We start from the raw sequence: 18,535 nt of genomic DNA on the forward strand, positions 1-18,535 counted from the left end.
TCGATGCAGCCTTATGCGATGCAGCCTTAAGCAATATATTTTAATTTAGATATATTAAATATTTATTTATTCCAATTTAAAAAAAATGCAATGTGGATACTAAGGGGAAAGACAGGCAAAGAGCAGAAGAAGTCACATGAAAAAAAAACTATCTAATATTAGTTTCGAATATACATACAGATCGTGTTTTCGTTCGTTACTTATAGGAAACCGCATAGAGGCGAAATTTTGCAACGTCGCGCGTGTACCAGTGCCTGCGACAGAGCACCGCCCCGGCCGGCCCGAGGACGGGATTAGTAAACATCTGACTTTCGTCGGAGTTGCGTCGTTTGGCGACAAAATGTCCCAAAATTGTACGCGAAAATCCAGGCATTTTTAAAATATTTATTCTAATGCGGGTTTTACAGACATGACAATGTGTAAAACCCGCATAGAATTGAATTCTTAAAATGTTTAATATGCTGTGTTTTGCATAATGAAAATTAAAGCGTTATTCTAATAAAAAATAAAATATCAACTCTGATAAAAATATAATAAAAAATCAGAAATAAAACTCTAATAAACAAACTTAACAACATATCATTTTTTAAATAAAAGGCTCAAATAAACCACCTTCTTTCGCTAAACAAAAACCTAACCTATCGTAAAAGCTATTTCGCACCTCCAAAAGAGTTTCAGGTAAAATGGAATTGGCACCTTCGACAATTTTATTTCGCAATTCCTCTAAATTTGTTGGCCTACTAAATTCATGCTTGTAAATGGTCTGGTAACCCCACACATAAAAGTCATTTGGCGACAAATCTGGAGATCTAGGAGGCCATTTAATATCGCCAGTCCCACTAATAAGGCGGTTAGTAAAAGTATTTGTTAAAAATTCTTTGACCCTAGCCGCGTTATGAGCAGGACAGCCATCTTGCTGAAAATAAACCCTTCCCAGGTCTACATCAGGTAGGATTTGAATGGCAGGAAGAACTTGGTTTTGCAGCAACTCAAGGTACTTTTGAACGTTTAAAGTGCCATCAATAAAAAATGGCCCTATAACATTCCTATATACTGAGTACGAAACTGAAAACTTCTGTGCTCGTTTTCCTGAGACCAATAACGAACAATGGAATGATTGTGTTTGCCATGTAATGGAAAAGAAGATTCATCAGAAAACAAAATATTTTTTAAAAAATATTCGTTTTCATTTGCCTTTTCCATCATAGTTTCACAAAATTCTATTCTTCGCCACTGGTCTTCAGGAAATATTTGCACCCATATTTTTTCCAGATACGAGCAACAGTTTTATTGCTCATTCCCAGTTCCTCTCCAACACTTCTAGTGGACCGTGTCGAATCAATTTCTAGGGTACTGCAAACCATTTCTTCCTGCCGTTCTATATCCTGGACCACTTCAACAGGTGGTTCTTGACGTTTTGTGTGGCATTTTTTACAATCTTGAAGACAAAAAGATGCCTCAAAATTTGTAACCACATTTAAAACCGTTTTTGCACAAGGAGTCGGTCTATTCTCAAATATCACTGAAAACAAATCTCTACTTTGTACTGCCGAATTGCCTCCATAAAACCATTTAATTAGTTGAACTCTTTCGGAAGGGGTATAAACAGCCATAGTAAAAAAAACACGAAAATAACGCTCAAAAATTATTAATGCAACGTGCAGTAACACAGCAAAGTGAGATCTGCTGACTCCCGGTTCAAAAAATAAAAACGAAAAATTCCGCCGCCTGCAAGCCGCAACCAAGCGGTGTTGCCATTATTTTGGGTAATACGTAGCTCACGATAACACGATCTGTATAGTTCAATTTAAATCAAATTACTCACAACCATTAACAAAACAGAAATATCAACAATGCACACATTACAAATTGTAGTTCTATTATTAATCAATTAAGAATTTTAAAAAAATCTAATAATAATAATACACTTATATCAAGGTGCATAATGATTGCATATGATGTATTAATTTTAAATTCCTAAAGAACCTTTATAATATATTTTAAATAAAGACTGTTTCAATTAGAACAAAGGATTTGAATTGCGCGCCATGTTTGACGGTTATAGTGTCACATGATTATGACGGGACAAGTAGTTGACAGATGAGAGTTAGTTAACATAGAGCATTGGACAGTAGAATGGCGCGTTCTGATTGTTAAAAATGAATATTAAAATGGTGAAAGTTTAATTGTCACTATTGGTAAAGTGCATCCAATGTTCCGTCGAAATACTATTCCTAATTTATGTAATGTGAAAGGAATAATCAAAGAATTCGAAACTACTGGTTTCGACGAGCTCTTAGAGTTTGTTTAGAGTGTAACGAAAACGTCAGAGACAGCAAATCGTAGGGATACAAATTTGATGTGAGGTTTAAAATTCCCTTTTACCCATTACGAGAGTTAATAACCCTCTTTTTTCTGAAGACTTTGAATTTAAGAAAAGGATATTAAGTTACTGACTCATCAGTGCTAGGATGGAGAAACAACTAGAATGGCAAATTATGGTGGCTTCCAGATACAGTCGGATGGCGTAGGTTATTGGTTAGAAAAAGGACGCCACTTAATTAAAATACCATAATGTCGAGCAAGAAAGGATGTGAAATTAATTCATTTATTCTACTGATGTCCAGTCTTAATCACGAACAATTAACTCTTAAGTTGCACGAAACTATTTGACTGGTTAATAAACCTCAATATCAATAAAATTACTTACAAAAGGAACTATTACAATAAAGTGATCAAAACCCTTAATGCTCTATACAAGCCATGCTTTGTATGTGGTATGAAGCAAAAGAATGACAGGGTACACCCTCTTCAAAATACCATATTATATTTTTAATTCAGTAAATGTCGCAGATGAATATAATGATATTTCAAGTAAAGTATGCTGCTACCATATTTACGCATTAAATTAGTTATAAGTAAGAGGTTACATTTTTCTAAAATGATCCCCCAATGTCATATTTACTCAGTAAGACAATATGTAAAATTTTATAATGGAATTAATATATGGAGATAAAATGAGTAGTTAAAGAAAAGTTAAATTATGATACCAGTAGACACCATCAATCTCATCAGTATACTCAGAGATGACCAGTGGTCGATCCGTTAAACCCCATGGAAGTATGGCAGCAGAACTCGGTAGGGCTAGTGATTGATTGGTTGGTACACCTTGGAGTCGTACAGCAGTGAAGTATGACCCACTGCGAGTCAATGAACTGACCCACAAAACAAGGACACGGCCAGCATAAGTGACAATTAAAGAGGACAGAAAAAAAAACTAGAATACAACCGACATAAGTATTCTAGAAATAATACTATAATAAATAATTCTTTATAAAACGGACCAAACATATTAAAGAATTAATTAGACTCACCTCCATGGAGGGTTTCTTTTTTCCTGAGCTAAGCAACTCTAACCACCTGCGCAGATCACCCTGTATCGCGAAATAATTCTAGCAATAGCAAATTCTCTTCTACAGATACAGCACAGTAACAGCCGGCGAGAGTCCCCTTATAAAACTATCAGAAATATATACTATATACCTTTTCCCCAAGAGCGACAAGCAATGACAACAACTCCAGATCCGCCCTGTTGCCGAGCATACCTCACGGCGAAAATACCTCATACACAATTTGATAAAATCAAAACTCAAAACGTTGGACAACAAAAAAAAAATGTAACCTTCACAGATTAAATCCTATAAAATAAAGTAAAGGAAGAATGCTAAGGGGTAAGCAAACAGTCCTTATAACATTATACCCCATAAAATCGATATACGAATCCTGACATGAAATCTTTCTTCTAAAAAGCAAGCAGGGTATCGCGACCAATGAATCGCCCATGATAAAATGGTCACAACCGCCAATTTTACATCCGATAACAAGTGATACAATAATATGATGAAATCAGCAAAACAGATTTGGAAACCGACATTACACAGCATCAGAACCAAACAGACGGAATACGTTACAGGTTGTAGAGTCAGGTTGGAGGGATTTGTAAGGGACAAGTCTGGGAAATACATAGTCTTGCGGCAAAGTTTCACATCACCACTATAATAGTCTATGAAATAAAATCTAACAATAAGGTACTGTATGTAATATTATAGTTAATGAATATTTAATGGTGTTATTACAAAATTCTATTTTTATGGCCTTACTTCTGAAAGTCTTAAGACAGAATTGATCCGTTACATGGACATTTCAAGAGGCATGCTTACAAACTCCAACTAATTAAACAATTTTTGCCAGCACACCATGACCAGCGAACATAATTCACCAATTGGATATTTAAGCAACCTGCTAAATTTGCAAACAAAATCATTATCAGTGATAAGGCTCGTCTTCACCTCGCTGGCTCCGTTAATAGGCAAAACTGTCGCATTTAGGAATTTAGAAAATCCACGAATGATTCATCAGAAAGCAATGCATCCATAAAGTATCACTGTATCGTGTACATTATAGTCTGGAGCAATAATTGGACCGTTTTTCTTCAAAAATTAAGAAGGTAATGCAATAACGGTGAAAGGCGAACGCTATCGTGCTCTGATAACACAGTTTGTTGTGCCTCATTTAGAAGTTATTGATTCCAAATGAGATTCTGGTCGTGTCATTTTCCGATTGGATGACCAGAATTTGCCTCCTCGGTCTTGCGATTTAACGCCTTTAGGTTTCTGGCTGTGGGGTTATCTGAAGTAACAGGCTTATGCCAATAAGTTTGCAAGCATCGAAGCATTGAAAGCCGACATTAGACGCTGTATCAATGAAATACCGCCACATGTGTATAACGTTATTTTATACGTTATTAAAAGTTTTGTCAAAATTACTAAAAAATTTACTGGCATATGCGTACCCTGCCTATGCCAGTAAAGCTATGGCAGCCATTTACACGACATTTTGGCTTTATACACATTTTACGAATGTTTTTCTAAATCAATAAATATTTCAATACTTTACTACAAAAAACAATATTTTGTTAAACACTGGAATCTTGCGGTCTTATTATATAAAAAAAAAATATTTTGCATAAGCAGGTAAATGATTCGATATACGAATGGCCACAAAGCCAAAAGATCACTGATATGCGGCTATATAATGTTGGTCTATTCTATAGCGATTAAAATATCTAGTATTGTCGAAGCTTTTGAATAGAATTAAATACTGCACCAGTAATAGCATTATTATACTCTATGTCGTAATAGTTAGAGATAGCATTAATGTATAATATAAGAAGTATTTAGTTTTGGCTGGAATGTGACGCCTTAGTTTATGCAGAACCCTTAGACGCATATAAGTAAAGCTTAACTTTCTATTTATATGGGCTAGAAAGCTTAAGCTGCTATCAACAATTAATATGTTAAATACAACATATAATACTCTCTAATTTTTGACATTCATTACTGGTTTATTTGTATTTTGGATTCGTAGAGTATAGTTATTTTTTGCTATTTTGAGTTGAAATTTATTGAATTCTAAGAAAAAAATATAAGATTTATTAGCATTCCATTTTAGATTGTGATTTTCAGGCTGTTTAGACATTTTATCCAAATCATTATTAAATTTTCCATAGTGCTGAAGTTTCATATAAGTCAATTTTCTTTCCATATCAGCCACATACCAGGAAAATAATAAAGGTTCTAGAATAGAGCCTTGTGTCACTCCAGTATTTAAAGGTACATCAAAATTGAGTGTTAACTTTTAATTACAAAACAGACAGATAAGATCTCATAATTTTAGTGAATTATCTGAAAAACCAAAATAGTGCAATTTTGCAAGTAACATCCGAGTGTATTAAATGCTTTATAAAATTCGAGAAGGCATAGGCCAAGTTGTTATTTTATTTTTTATCTTTATTATGTCTTATTTCATTAATAAGCTTTACAAGACAAGTTGTTGCACTGTTTACGAAAAGCGATCCGACAGCTTGGAATGGTATTGTAAGAATCAAAAAATTCTATTATCTGATTATAAATGTATGTTTTTAAAAATTTCTAAAGATTAAATTATTTAAGCTAAGTTAGGAAATGAATATACGTATTAATGATATTCAAAAGCGGTTTTTTGCAAAAAGGTAATCATGAGGTTAAATCTATTATCATCTTCTCTAATAGAGTTCGTACTAATTAATAGTACAATTATCATAGAAAGGTTCAACAGTCATAGTTAAACATGATTAAAACAATCCAAAAGTTAATTTTTATCAGAGAAAGAATGAAGATACAAACATAAAAAAAATGTTCTGCTTATGAATTCTAAATTTGACATAAATGAATTCGCATGTCTCAGTAAAAATGACAATGTCCACAATCTGTACTTGTGGGTTAGATTTTATAAAAATGCTAACACTGTCTCCCCTAGCCCCTTGTCGATCTCTTCTAAGAAAGTTATAGCCATTCATTCTACAATATGTACTCGAACAATGCTTAGAAGAGAACCATGTTTCCGATAATGCTAAAAAACCATTGAATTGTGCTGCTGATAGTAAGTGGTTCTGGGTGATAAATCTGCATCAAAAAACCACAAAATAATTATTTCATAAATTCTATATAGAATTAATAGTTCCCGTATATTTCTTAACCTTAAGTAGTTACTTGGTGTCATATGACATTGTAATAAAGAGTAAATTTTTACGTATTTTTGGTATTTTTTTTTGCATTACATTCTTATAATATTGGTTAATACACCCAGTAATTTAAATGGACGATTAAAATTAAAATTAATAATTTGAAATAATTTGATTTCATTGGTGTATGGTCATACATTTCCTGAAATCATTCGAAACATCATGTTCATCACTTTGAAAGTTTAATTTCACACTTAGATAAAACTTAGTAATAAGTTTTTCCAGCTGTTGTTTGCAGTCAATGGCATTTGGAGTTCGTCCACTGGGCTCTAATTTGAAATAAAATTTGTATATTTTCAAATTAATTTTAGAACATCACTAGAGAAATAATTAAGAGCTTATAATTCTTTTATGGATATAATCACTTAAACCTAAGTTAGCGTCATCCAGATCACGCGAATACTTAAAGGATAATCAGGAAATTATTTTTTGATGCAGAACACATATTTGTTGAATTTAGGCTCAAAATAAAATGTTCTTGGACAACCATTTAGTTACATTATATTGACAATTCGACTTCAAATAGAATAGGTGATGTCTTGTATATAGTATATATGTCATATAAATAATCTTGTGCGTGTATTTTTAAATATTTTTATATATATATTAACTGTTTTAAAGACCGAAAAAGCACTGAAGATGTCTAACCTCTAGGTCAGGCTGCCTCTGCTTTAATTCTGAAAATAGTGATCAAAATCAATGAAATTGTGCACAGAGCTGTAGATTGAAAAAAAAAAAAAAGTCTGTGCAAAGTTTGTCAAAAAAAATTGACCTTAAGCTCGTCTGTGTTGATATCTTAATTGAAGGAAAAGATTATTTCTTTAAACCTGGATATTCCAATTCGATGTTGAAACTAAGCAGCAATCCTACATTGGAAAACTTTTGCATGGCCAAGAAAGGAAAAAGCAAGTGTGTCGAAATTAACGGCATCGTCGACATCAACAGTCGTTGTGATAACGGAATGGGATCCAAAGAGTCAAACTGTAAAACAAACTTATTATTAGACACTCTTTGCGCACACACTGCGAAAGCGAATTCGTGAGATACAGTAGGAGTTGTAGAAAAATTGGTCTTAAATTTTTCACTGAGGCAACGTACCTACCAAAAATACGTACCTATGAACCATTATTTAGTAGTGAAGAAATAGTTCATACTTGCAGTAAAGTCATAGGTTAAGGTAAAATGAAAATCCTGCAGTCTCACTCCACTTATTTATTAAGAATTTGATTTCTAAAGTTCCCTACATGTTTCAGACACCGTGGTGTCTATCATTCGGGGATACTAAAAGTCATTATTTAGTGTTTGAGCGTTATTGCAATTACTGTGATTTTTTTCATTCCATAAGCACTCTCGGTATTTGATAACGAAACCTCGTACAAACTTCTCTATACTAGTAGAGAAGTTTACTTCCCAACTTCAGAAAAAACCTGAATCAGGTAAGACAATTTAATAATATAAATTCATACTTTGTTGAAAAGATTTAATAATGTGCTAGTATTAACTTTATAACGCTAATATAATGATACAAAGTTCTCTCTCTCCTCGGTACATTAACCCCTTGTATGGGTATGATGGCATCATAAATCAATGGTGGAATCCTGTTATCGTCTTCATTTGGTTTATCCATGTTATTGGCGAAATGCTCCTCGTACGGTGTCTTACTATTTTTTTTTAATTTCCAAGATTTCCATGGCATTATCACGCCTCGCGAGATATCCAAAGAGTCTGATCTATTACTGGGATATGGTCGTGATCAGCCTTTTTTATGCCGAGTTCATCTATGATTGATTGGTTCGTGCGGTTGCAATCCATGGTATGAGCAGCGTGCGTTGGTACGCCCAAATCTCAAAAGCATTAATTTTGTTCTCGTCTGCTTATTGAATTGACCAAGTCCCGGTTGCTATGGGAAAGATTAGCATTTGTATTAATCTTTGTTTGATGTTCTTAGTTATACTTATGTCTTTCCAAATTTTTTCCAGCGGTATTGGTGAAATAGCTTACAGATATAAAGATAATTCAGAATTTTTGTAAAAATTAGAGCTAAAGATTTTTTACGTTTCGCAATTATTTTCGCTGCTATCAAATGGTCAAAACAAAATATATTTCTTTAAATGAGATGAATATATTACATAGATCTTTTAAGACTAATAGTAGTGAAATTTATGGAACAGTTAAGCGAAATAAAAATACTTTATGTTAGTTTCCCATACTTGTATGCTCCGAAGTGTCTACTAGTTCAGAAACTTTAAGTTTTAGAGAATTCTCTGATCAGTGAAGCTTATATCTTGCACGTCTGTTAGTACTAATTCTTTAGAGCTCTTGCGTTGGAAGAGCTGTTCAGACTAAAATGTTACAAATTGAGGAAGGCATCTTAGAAATGATCGAAGACGACCAAACAATGAATACTAGAGCTATAGCAGCTCAAGTTAAATTTTCTCACAGTAAAATATGAAAAAGAATACAAAAACAGTGTTATTATTCTTCATCATTATCAACAAGTACGAGCATTACAACCTGTAGATCGTCCTTCAACACATAGATTTTCATTAAATTTTCTAGCTGGCGTGGTCAATGGCATGCTTATTGAACACTATTTCTTTCACCTTAACTAATGACGGTACTAACGGTGAAATTTATTTAGATTTTCTTCGACACAATCCTTCACAATTATTAGATGTTCCTCTAAATGTAAGGCAGAATTCCTACATGATGCGGGTCAACCACAATTTAAACGAAAAGTCCATAAACATCTAAATACTGAGTTGCCAAATAAATGGATAGGGTGCAATGCACTAATTTCTTGGCCTCCTCGCTCCCCAGATTTAACGCTTTGCGATTTTTTTCTGTGGGACTATTAGAAAGAATTAGAAGAACTCCAAGAGTGCATTGAAAATTCTTGTAATATAATTCGTGGACACCAATATTTTATTTTCAAAGTCTTGAAAAATATTCTTCACACTTATACTCAGTGTAAACTGTTTACACTTGATAACGGTTGCAGATACTTACCAACCGAAACGTCGTGTTACATTAAATAAATAAGACAATGCAAGTCCGACAAGATGTTTTCACTGTACCATTGTCTACCACCTTCAAAAACAAACATATCATTTTTTAAATAAAAGGCTCAAATAAGCCGCCTTCTTTCGCTAAACAAAAACTTAACCTATCGTAAAAGCTATTTCGCACCTCCAAAAGAGTTTCAGGTAAAATGGAATTGGCACCTTCGACAATTTTATTTCGCAACTCCTCTAAATTTGTTGGCCTACTAAATTCATACTTGAGCAAACCATTTAGGTTTGCTTAAGGTAATCCCACAGATAAAAGTCATTTGGAGACAAATCTGGAGATCTAGGAGGCCATTTAATATCCCATAGTCCCACTAATAAGGCGGTTAGGAAAAGTATTTGTTAAAAATTCTTTTACTCTAGCCGCGTTATGAGCAGGACAGCCATCTTGCTGAAAATAAACCGATCCCAGGTCTACATCAGGTAGGATTTGAATGGCAGGAAGAACTTGGTTTTGCAGCAACTCAAGGTACTTTTGGGCGTTTAAAGTGCTATCAATAAAAAATGGCCCTATAACATTGTCGCCCAAAATACCTGCCCAAACATTCAATTTCAGAGGATACTGGGTACGAAACTGAAAACTTCTGTGCTCGTTTTCCTTTGAGCAATAACGAACAATGGAAGGATTGTGTTGCCATGTAATGGAAAAGAAGATTCATCAGAAAACAAAATATTTTTTAAAAAATATTCGTTTTCATTTGCCTATTCCATCATGGTTTCACAAAATTCCATTCTTCGCCACTGGTCTTCAGGAAATATTTTCTGAGTTTTTGAATACTTGAAACATTTATACCCATATGTTTTCCAGATACGAGCAACAGTTTTATTGCTCATTCCCAGTTCGTTTCCAACACTTCTAGTGGACCGTGTCGAATCAAGTTCTAGGGTACTGCAAACCATTTCTTCCCGCCGTTCTATATCCTGGATCACTTTAACAGGTGGTTCTTGACGTTTTGTGTGGCATTTTTTACAATCTTAAAGACAAAGAGATGTCTCAAAATTTGTTACCACATTTAAAACCGTTTTTGCACAAGGAATCGGTCTATTCTCAAATGTCACTGAAAACAAATCTCTACATTGTACTGCCGAATTGCCTCCATAAAACCGTTTAATTAGTTGAACTCTTTCGAAAGGAGTATAAACAGCCATAGTGAAAAAAAACACGAAAATAACGCTCAAAAATTATTAATGCAACGTGCAGTAACACAGCAATCTGCTGACTCCCGGTTCAAAAAATAAAAACGAAAAATTCCGCCGCCTGCAAGCCGCAACCAAGCGGTGTTGCCATTATTTTGTGTAATACGTAGCTCACGATAACACGATCTGTATAGGATAATTTTAAATTCTTGACTCTAAGAAGATGACGCCTCCATACTGTAAACAAAACTACTTGATAAAAGTTGCCAAGTTCATGTTCCTTGAAAGAGAACTTTTCCTCCCCTGGGGTCCTAACTGACAATCTGGATTTTTCAATTTAACTCCCATTTATTTTCCTTGAGACCTTTTTAAGCAATATATTAAGAATTTACGGTAAAGAAAATAATCGAAAGTTTTTGATTAAAACATTTTTAATGAAGTTCCTTTGTAGTAGCCTTTGCGAACCACTAAAAATACTATTATTTAAGGGTCTCGTCATGTTTTCAATAGACTGACCGTGAATGCGAAATAAAGCATTTGAAAAACGATGGCACCTTTAAGGAACAAATATATCGAACATACATTATCAGGTACGATAGGGTAGGGCACAAGGCAAACTAACGCGCATCACCTGCCGCAGGTGTTCCGATCGATGGCGTACCAAAATGGCGCACTTAAGAAGGGTAACAAGATCTGATTTTTAAAAACACCTTACGTCGTACTCGCATGGTAATTATGGTATTTACATAATGGGTCTGGTATACTGCCTACGGACCATTAGAGATTCAGTATCTTTTTTTGCCTTTGGCTTAGTGTCTGATTAAGTGGCAGCTTGCCTATCTAAGTTATGCAGTAAAAAATATATGTGCGGTTATCTATTCAATGCCTATTAAGAAAACAATTACGGTGTTAGGTTATTTACGTGCTTCCTTAATAAATATAATAAAACAAAGGAAGCTTATTCATTTATTTATTTATTTATTTATTTATTTATTTATTTATTTATTTATTTATTTATTTATTTACTGATTGCAAGCTTTACAGGTAGAAACCCAATTACAAAGCAGGAAAAGAGATATTCACTACAGGGTGTTCACGTTCAAATGGTCAAAGATGCTACAGTATATGCAGGAACCATAATAATATAGTTTGAGATAGGACATCGATGGTCAAAAGTGTTCGGTTTCCAAAATACAGAGTGTGGAAATTTTTCAAAATAGTCTTCTTCTTTCCTCTGTATTAAAAACACTTGAAGTGATTTAAATGAATTTTTGAAGTTTTAAATGATAGGTGGTGAAGCAACTTTTTGAGGAATTGCAGGTAATTTACCTTGTCCAGGGAGGGACAGGGAGGACCGGAAAAATAGGTACGCCACTGTTTTTTTAAAACAAAAATTGTCTGAATATTTTGTTTATTTTCAAAAACACGGTCCTTGCCTTTTTGTGCTCCAACGCACCGTTTTGGTGCAAAAAAATAAAACCCCTACCAGGGTTTTTTATTTTATTATTTTCATTTTATTAGTTTCTTTTATTTTTTGAAAATTTTAGCCAGTTTTTAATGGTAATCTCCATAAAATAAATAATAATAATAATACAATACCCAATTGCAAATAATGTCAAGATAACATGAACAAGAGAAAAATTCGTGTCCAGTAATAAAACAAAAATCACTTTTATTATCACTAATTTAGTAGTAATGAAATTAAATGATTAATTATTAATAATTAATTATCTTGGATTACGTATAGGCATCTTGGGTCAACAGGTGCAGAAAATGCATGGAAACGCACGGAGGATACTTTGAGTTTTTGGTTGGAATTGTTTATTGTTTAGTTAAATTATTTATTTTTTATTGTAACGATATTAAACTTTTTGTTGTGATAAAAGTTTTGAAAGATCCTTGTAAGGATTTTATTTACTTGCACGAAAACTGTGCTTCGGAGCGCAAAAATGCAAAGGATGTGTTTTATTAAAAATGAACAAAATATTTCAAAACAATTAATTTTTTTTTAAAACAGTCGCACAGTTTTTTTTTATAAAAAAATTACATACATGTGATGTCAGTCCATCTCTGGACAGGTCAAATCATTTGCAATACCTCAAAAAGTTGCCTCACCACATATCAATTAAAACCTAAAAATCTAAATGAAATCGCTATAAGCATTTCTAATCCAGAGGAAAAAAATCAATTTTTTTGAGAAATTTCAACTGTATTTTGAAAATGGCGCACTTCCGACCATCTGTGTTCCATCTCAAACTACTTCTTTATGGCGCCTGTATATACTCTAGCATTTTTGACCATTTGAAAGGAGACCCCTGTACATAAATCAAACAAACAAACAAACCAAATTTAAAAAACAATAAAAAAAGTAAACTTAAATTAGAGGAGAAGGTCCGAATATGGGCCATGCTTTTATTATGGACCACTCTATTATTGGCAACAACGCGCACCGATACGATGATTCACATAGCGTAGTATAACAGTATTTGATCAACGAATAAATCTCTAGCTTCAGCTGTCTAAACATAGATGGTATAGGAAAGCAATCGACAGGTTGATATTCCAACGGTTACACAAATTAATACACGTGTGTTAACAACATTTTGTATTTTCGTAAAAAATTCTTAGCCAATAAAGTTAAAAATTGGTAAGTGTGGTCTTAAAATGTTATTGTTTAGGATGTACTACAGAGTTTTGCCCAAAAGTATATTAAAATACTTCGTTTAAATGTGAACATTTTTGTTGTTATGTTTGGAATATGGGCCACTTAACTGTCTGAAATATGAGCCAGGCCCATATTTAGACCATATTTAGTATAGACTTGTGAAAAATGGCACGATTTTTATTTTTTTAGGTAAAAATGCCCCGAACAAAGGAAAAATACTTAAAAAAATATGAGACAGCAATGGAATACCAGTGATATGACAAAAGCTATAACTGCTGTTAAAGAAAATTTATTAACTTGTAGGCAGGCAGCAAAAACATTTTGTGTACCAAGATCTACTTTACAAAGTCGATGGAGATCCTGACCGCATAACCGCAACTACCCTTGGAAGAAAAACAGTTTAGGTAGGCAACTGGAGTAGGAGCTTGTTGATTACATTCTCACAATGGAGGCAACATTTTATGGTCTCACTAGCCGAGACATTCGAATTATGGCGTACAATTTAGTTGAAAAAAATAGTAAGAATAGCCCCCTTAGGAATAAAATAGCAGGAAGAAGCTGTCTTGATGGATTTTTACGTCGCCATAAGGAAATAATTTCCCTAAGAGAGCCAACTGGAACGTCTTTTGCAAGAGCGGAATCTAAAAAAAGAAAAATAAACTGTCACAAAGAAGAGGAAAGAGACGGAGAGAATGAGAATACAACTCCTAATTGTTTATAGGAACATACAAGATTGTATTAAAATGTTTTTTAATTTTCGGAATTGAGGTGTTAGAGATGTCCAATGCATTATTATTGGTATTATATGTTCGGCACATTACATGAATTGGCGAGGAACATAATTTATTTGTTCTTACTCTTGGTAAGACAAAGGTGTTATTACTACGATAGGATAAGCGGGGAACCAGGAAATTTTTATTATTTAGAAGAGTAGGGCAGTTAACATGGCCGTTTAGTAGCTTAAACAAGAATACTTGCAAAAAATAGCTTCGCCTGGTTGAGAGTGATTGCCGACCAAAAACTTTTGGCAAATCATCTTCTGGAAATCCTTGGGGTGGGTAAACACCATGAGTTTTGAAATACAAGAGCTTTAGAAATCTTCTTTGGACTCTTTCAAGTTGTTGAATATATATATATTATATCCGGAGACCAGACAACCGAGGCATACTCTAATTTCGATCTAACAAATGAAAAGAATAATGTTCTAAGTGTCTCTATTTTTTGAAACTCGCGACTCAGTCTGGCAATAAAACCAAGGGTTTTATTTGTTTCAGCAATTATTGCTATGTAGTGCTTAGCGAATGTTATCTAAATCTCTCAAGATCTAGATCTAGATAGGTGAGAGTCGTCAGAAGAGTAAATACGGTGGAGAAGCTTAAGGACATCGAATTACCATTGAATTAAGGTTCCCACCCACATCACTAATAAAGAACAATAGAGCACCAAGGACCTATCCCTGAGGAACGCCGGACGTTAAGTCGATTGACAAAACGTCATTTACACATACAAACTAAGATCGTCCTAAATGCCATGATTCGAAAAGCTTAAGAACATCATTAGAGAAGCCAAAATACTCGAGTTTAGCCAACAAAATGTCATGATCCAATTTATCAAAGGCTTTAGATAGGTCAGTAGCTCAGTTGAGATGTAATTACGAGATTCGTTGTTGTTGAACGTCCTTTGAGAAAGCCATGTTGATACGAGAAAATCTTATTTTTTACTTGATGAATGATTCTATTATAAACAGTTTCCAAGCATTTAACGAAGTTGTTGATAATTGTTATCGGTCTATAGTTGGTAACATCCATCCTTTCAGATTTTTTGTAAATAGGACTTACTCTTGAGCACTTTCAGGTCTTAGGAATACACTGAGTTAACAAACAAAGATTGAAAAGAAAAGAAAGTGACTTGGCAAGAACAGCAAGGAAATCTTCTAAAAGAGGTAAGATTTCGGGACCACTGGTCATTTTATTTTTCATGGACTTTAAGGTGCGAAAAACTTCATTCTGAGAGAGATTGGATCTCAATAATAGGATAAATTATTCTTGACTTATCAGTAAGATTGTTTGTGCAGGGTTACTTCTTGTGCTAAAAGATTGCTGAAAAAAATCTGCAAATGCATTTACACATTCAGTAGTGTATTAGTATTATTTTATAACTATACCAAGGAGGATAAACACCTTTATGCTTTGGAGTGTACTAACCCATTTATTTAATATCGTACAAAAACATTTATAGAATGCATCACAAGTGGGGTCTATATCTGTCGAACTATAAAGGAGAGACCAATCAATATACAGTCATTATATAGACCGTGATAATTTGCTCTTTTAAAGTTGAAAATAGGTGATTTTAGGGATTTAATATTTTTAGGTTTAGGCAAGGAGTCAACACTAATATAGAGGGGTAGGTAATGTGAGACTTCTTTGCTGATCAAGTCAATAGATCTCACAACATCACAGTGCTGATTGTTTTCATTTCTGATTTTGTTGTATTGCGTAAAGTCAAAGGTACTGAAGATATTAGTAAGAGAGTTTACCTTGCTACTTACCAGAGAACCGTTATCAAGATAATTGGCATAATCAGTCACATTAAAGTCGCCCAGTAGCAAGACGTTTTTACTATGTAGATATTCTTGTGAGATCAGGTAGTCACACACCTACTTAAGATCAGTGCATTGGCTAGGAGAACGAATATAGACAACAAACATATAGACAGTTTTATGTTTTAGTAATAATTTAGCATCAGCAATTTTTAATTTATATGGGACAATCAACCGTAAGTTAATTAACTTTAGATGAAAGGAAGTTTTTTTTAGGTTTACTGCCAAGAGTACACCTCCGCCTCTTTCCAGGGCGGTTGCTACTTGATCGCGGTCTTGCCTATAGACATCAAAGATGGCAGACGATATAAATTCGTTAGTAGAAATTGATTGACCAATACATGACTCAGTGATCGCCAGAATGTCGTAGTCACAATTAATTCATGTGTGCAGAAAATTTGTGAGTTTAGATCGTATTTCACCTAGATATTAGGAAGGTTTTGTTTACTGAAGTTGAAATGTTACTGGCAGATAGTGAGACTATATAGCATTATCAGTGATTAATTCTGTAGAGCTGCTTAACGAGATGTTAGATGGATTTAATAAATTAGAGGACCACTTCACTCTATGTTTTTTATTAGTAAGTTTCTAATTCTTTTCATTACGTTGTCTTTTTTGTATATATACAGGGTGTCATTGAAATGGTGTAAAAAAATTCGGGGGGTGATAGTACTCCTAAAAATTTTAAAAAAAGTTCCTATAACTATAGGGTGGAAAATGCATATTAAGGGAGTTAGGGGCACTGAAAGGGTAAATTTAAAAAACGGTTTTTTGAAATTGTAGGCTTAAAAAACGAGATAAAATTTCGAAAAAAAATCCTCTGCCATAAATTTTGACCCAAAATCAAATGGTGATACTGAAAAATAATTTGGAAAATCGGAAAGGGTAGTTTTTGCAAGGGTAGGGAGTTAATTCGTGAATAACTTTTTTTAGGTTATTTTCTTCGCAACGTGGGTTCATTTTTTAAAAACTACATACTTTTTCCTACAAAAAAGGTACTCTTGTTGCACATCGCCCAGAACGATGGTTTTCGAGAAAATTGAAGGCAAAAAGTTTGCTCTGATGGGCTGCTAACTGGTTAAACAACATAAACTTATGAAAGTTATGGGGTTTCAAAAGTAAACAAGTAGTTAATTGAAAAATCTAAATTTCATGATTTTTAAAACATCGTATTGCTTTAAAAAAACGAAATAAACCAATTACCAAAATTCCTTATTAAATGCATACTTATTTGATTCATTAGCCTAGTTTACACCGCGAGTACCAAATATTCAATACGCGGACCCAATCCCCTATTCTCAAACTCAACATGCGCGAGTTGACAAGTTTACACGTAAATTATTCCAAATTGTGACTTAATAGGTTTGAGAATATGTAGAGGTTTTAGTCCGCGTACTGAATATTTGGTACTCGCGGGGTAAACGTAGCTATTGAAGGTATGCGGTCTTATCACTTTATTTATTTTGCATGTACGCAAAAGAAATGTTCTGGTTCATAAATATTTTTGTCAGTTGATTGTTGTTGAAGTGTGCGTAAACGTAAAATTTCACAAATTATGGAATACCCTGTGTGTGAACTGGCAGATACGGTCTTTTGGCTAAGCGCTTGTATGTCCAAAAATATCCAAATCGCAGGGCATCTTCTCACCGGATATTTGCGAGAATTCATCAGCGCCTAAGAGACACAGGTTCATTTGGACATAGAAACCAAGACCGTGGCCGTAACTTGATGGTACGTACACCTGATGTTGAGGAGCGCATTTTAGCACATGTAGAGGAAGATCCGGGGATATCTGTAAGGAGAATTGCAGCGCGGGAAAACGTGAGTCGCCATTCTGTGTGGATGACTTTTAAGACTCAACTCCTGCATCCGTATCACATCCAAAGGGTACAAGCTCTTGCTCCGGCAGACTATCCCGCTCGAGTCATCTTCTGTCGTTGGTTATTAAGAAAACAGGTACAAGAACCCCTTTTTTTGGCAAATATTTTATGCACGGATGAAGCTGGGTTTACAAGAAATGGAATTTTCAATTACCATAATACACATCACTGGTCCGATGAGAACCCTCATGCTGTTGTGGAAAGTCGACACCAAATTCGATTCTCAGTTAATGTTTGGGCGGGAATTCTTGGCGATAGACTTATTGGACCATTTTTTCTACCCCCGAGGTTAATTTGACACCTTTTGAAAAGTCGCTTGTTATTTATAATAATAAACATTTTAGGCTAAATGGTCAAAGTTACCTTAATTTTCTAATACATGATCTACCAGCACTTTTGGAGGAAGTTCCCATAGCACAGAGGCAGATCACGTATTTTATGCATGATGGTGCACCAGCTCATTTTCCGCTAGCGGTGAGGAATCATTTAAACCAAGTTTTTGAGAGGCGTTGGATAGGACGTGGTGGTCCACAAGCTTGGCCAGCAAGATCACCAGATCTT

Source organism: Anthonomus grandis, chromosome 13 (genome assembly GCF_022605725.1).
Source record: "Anthonomus grandis grandis chromosome 13, icAntGran1.3, whole genome shotgun sequence".
NCBI classification, from domain to species: Eukaryota; Metazoa; Arthropoda; class Insecta; order Coleoptera; family Curculionidae; genus Anthonomus; species Anthonomus grandis.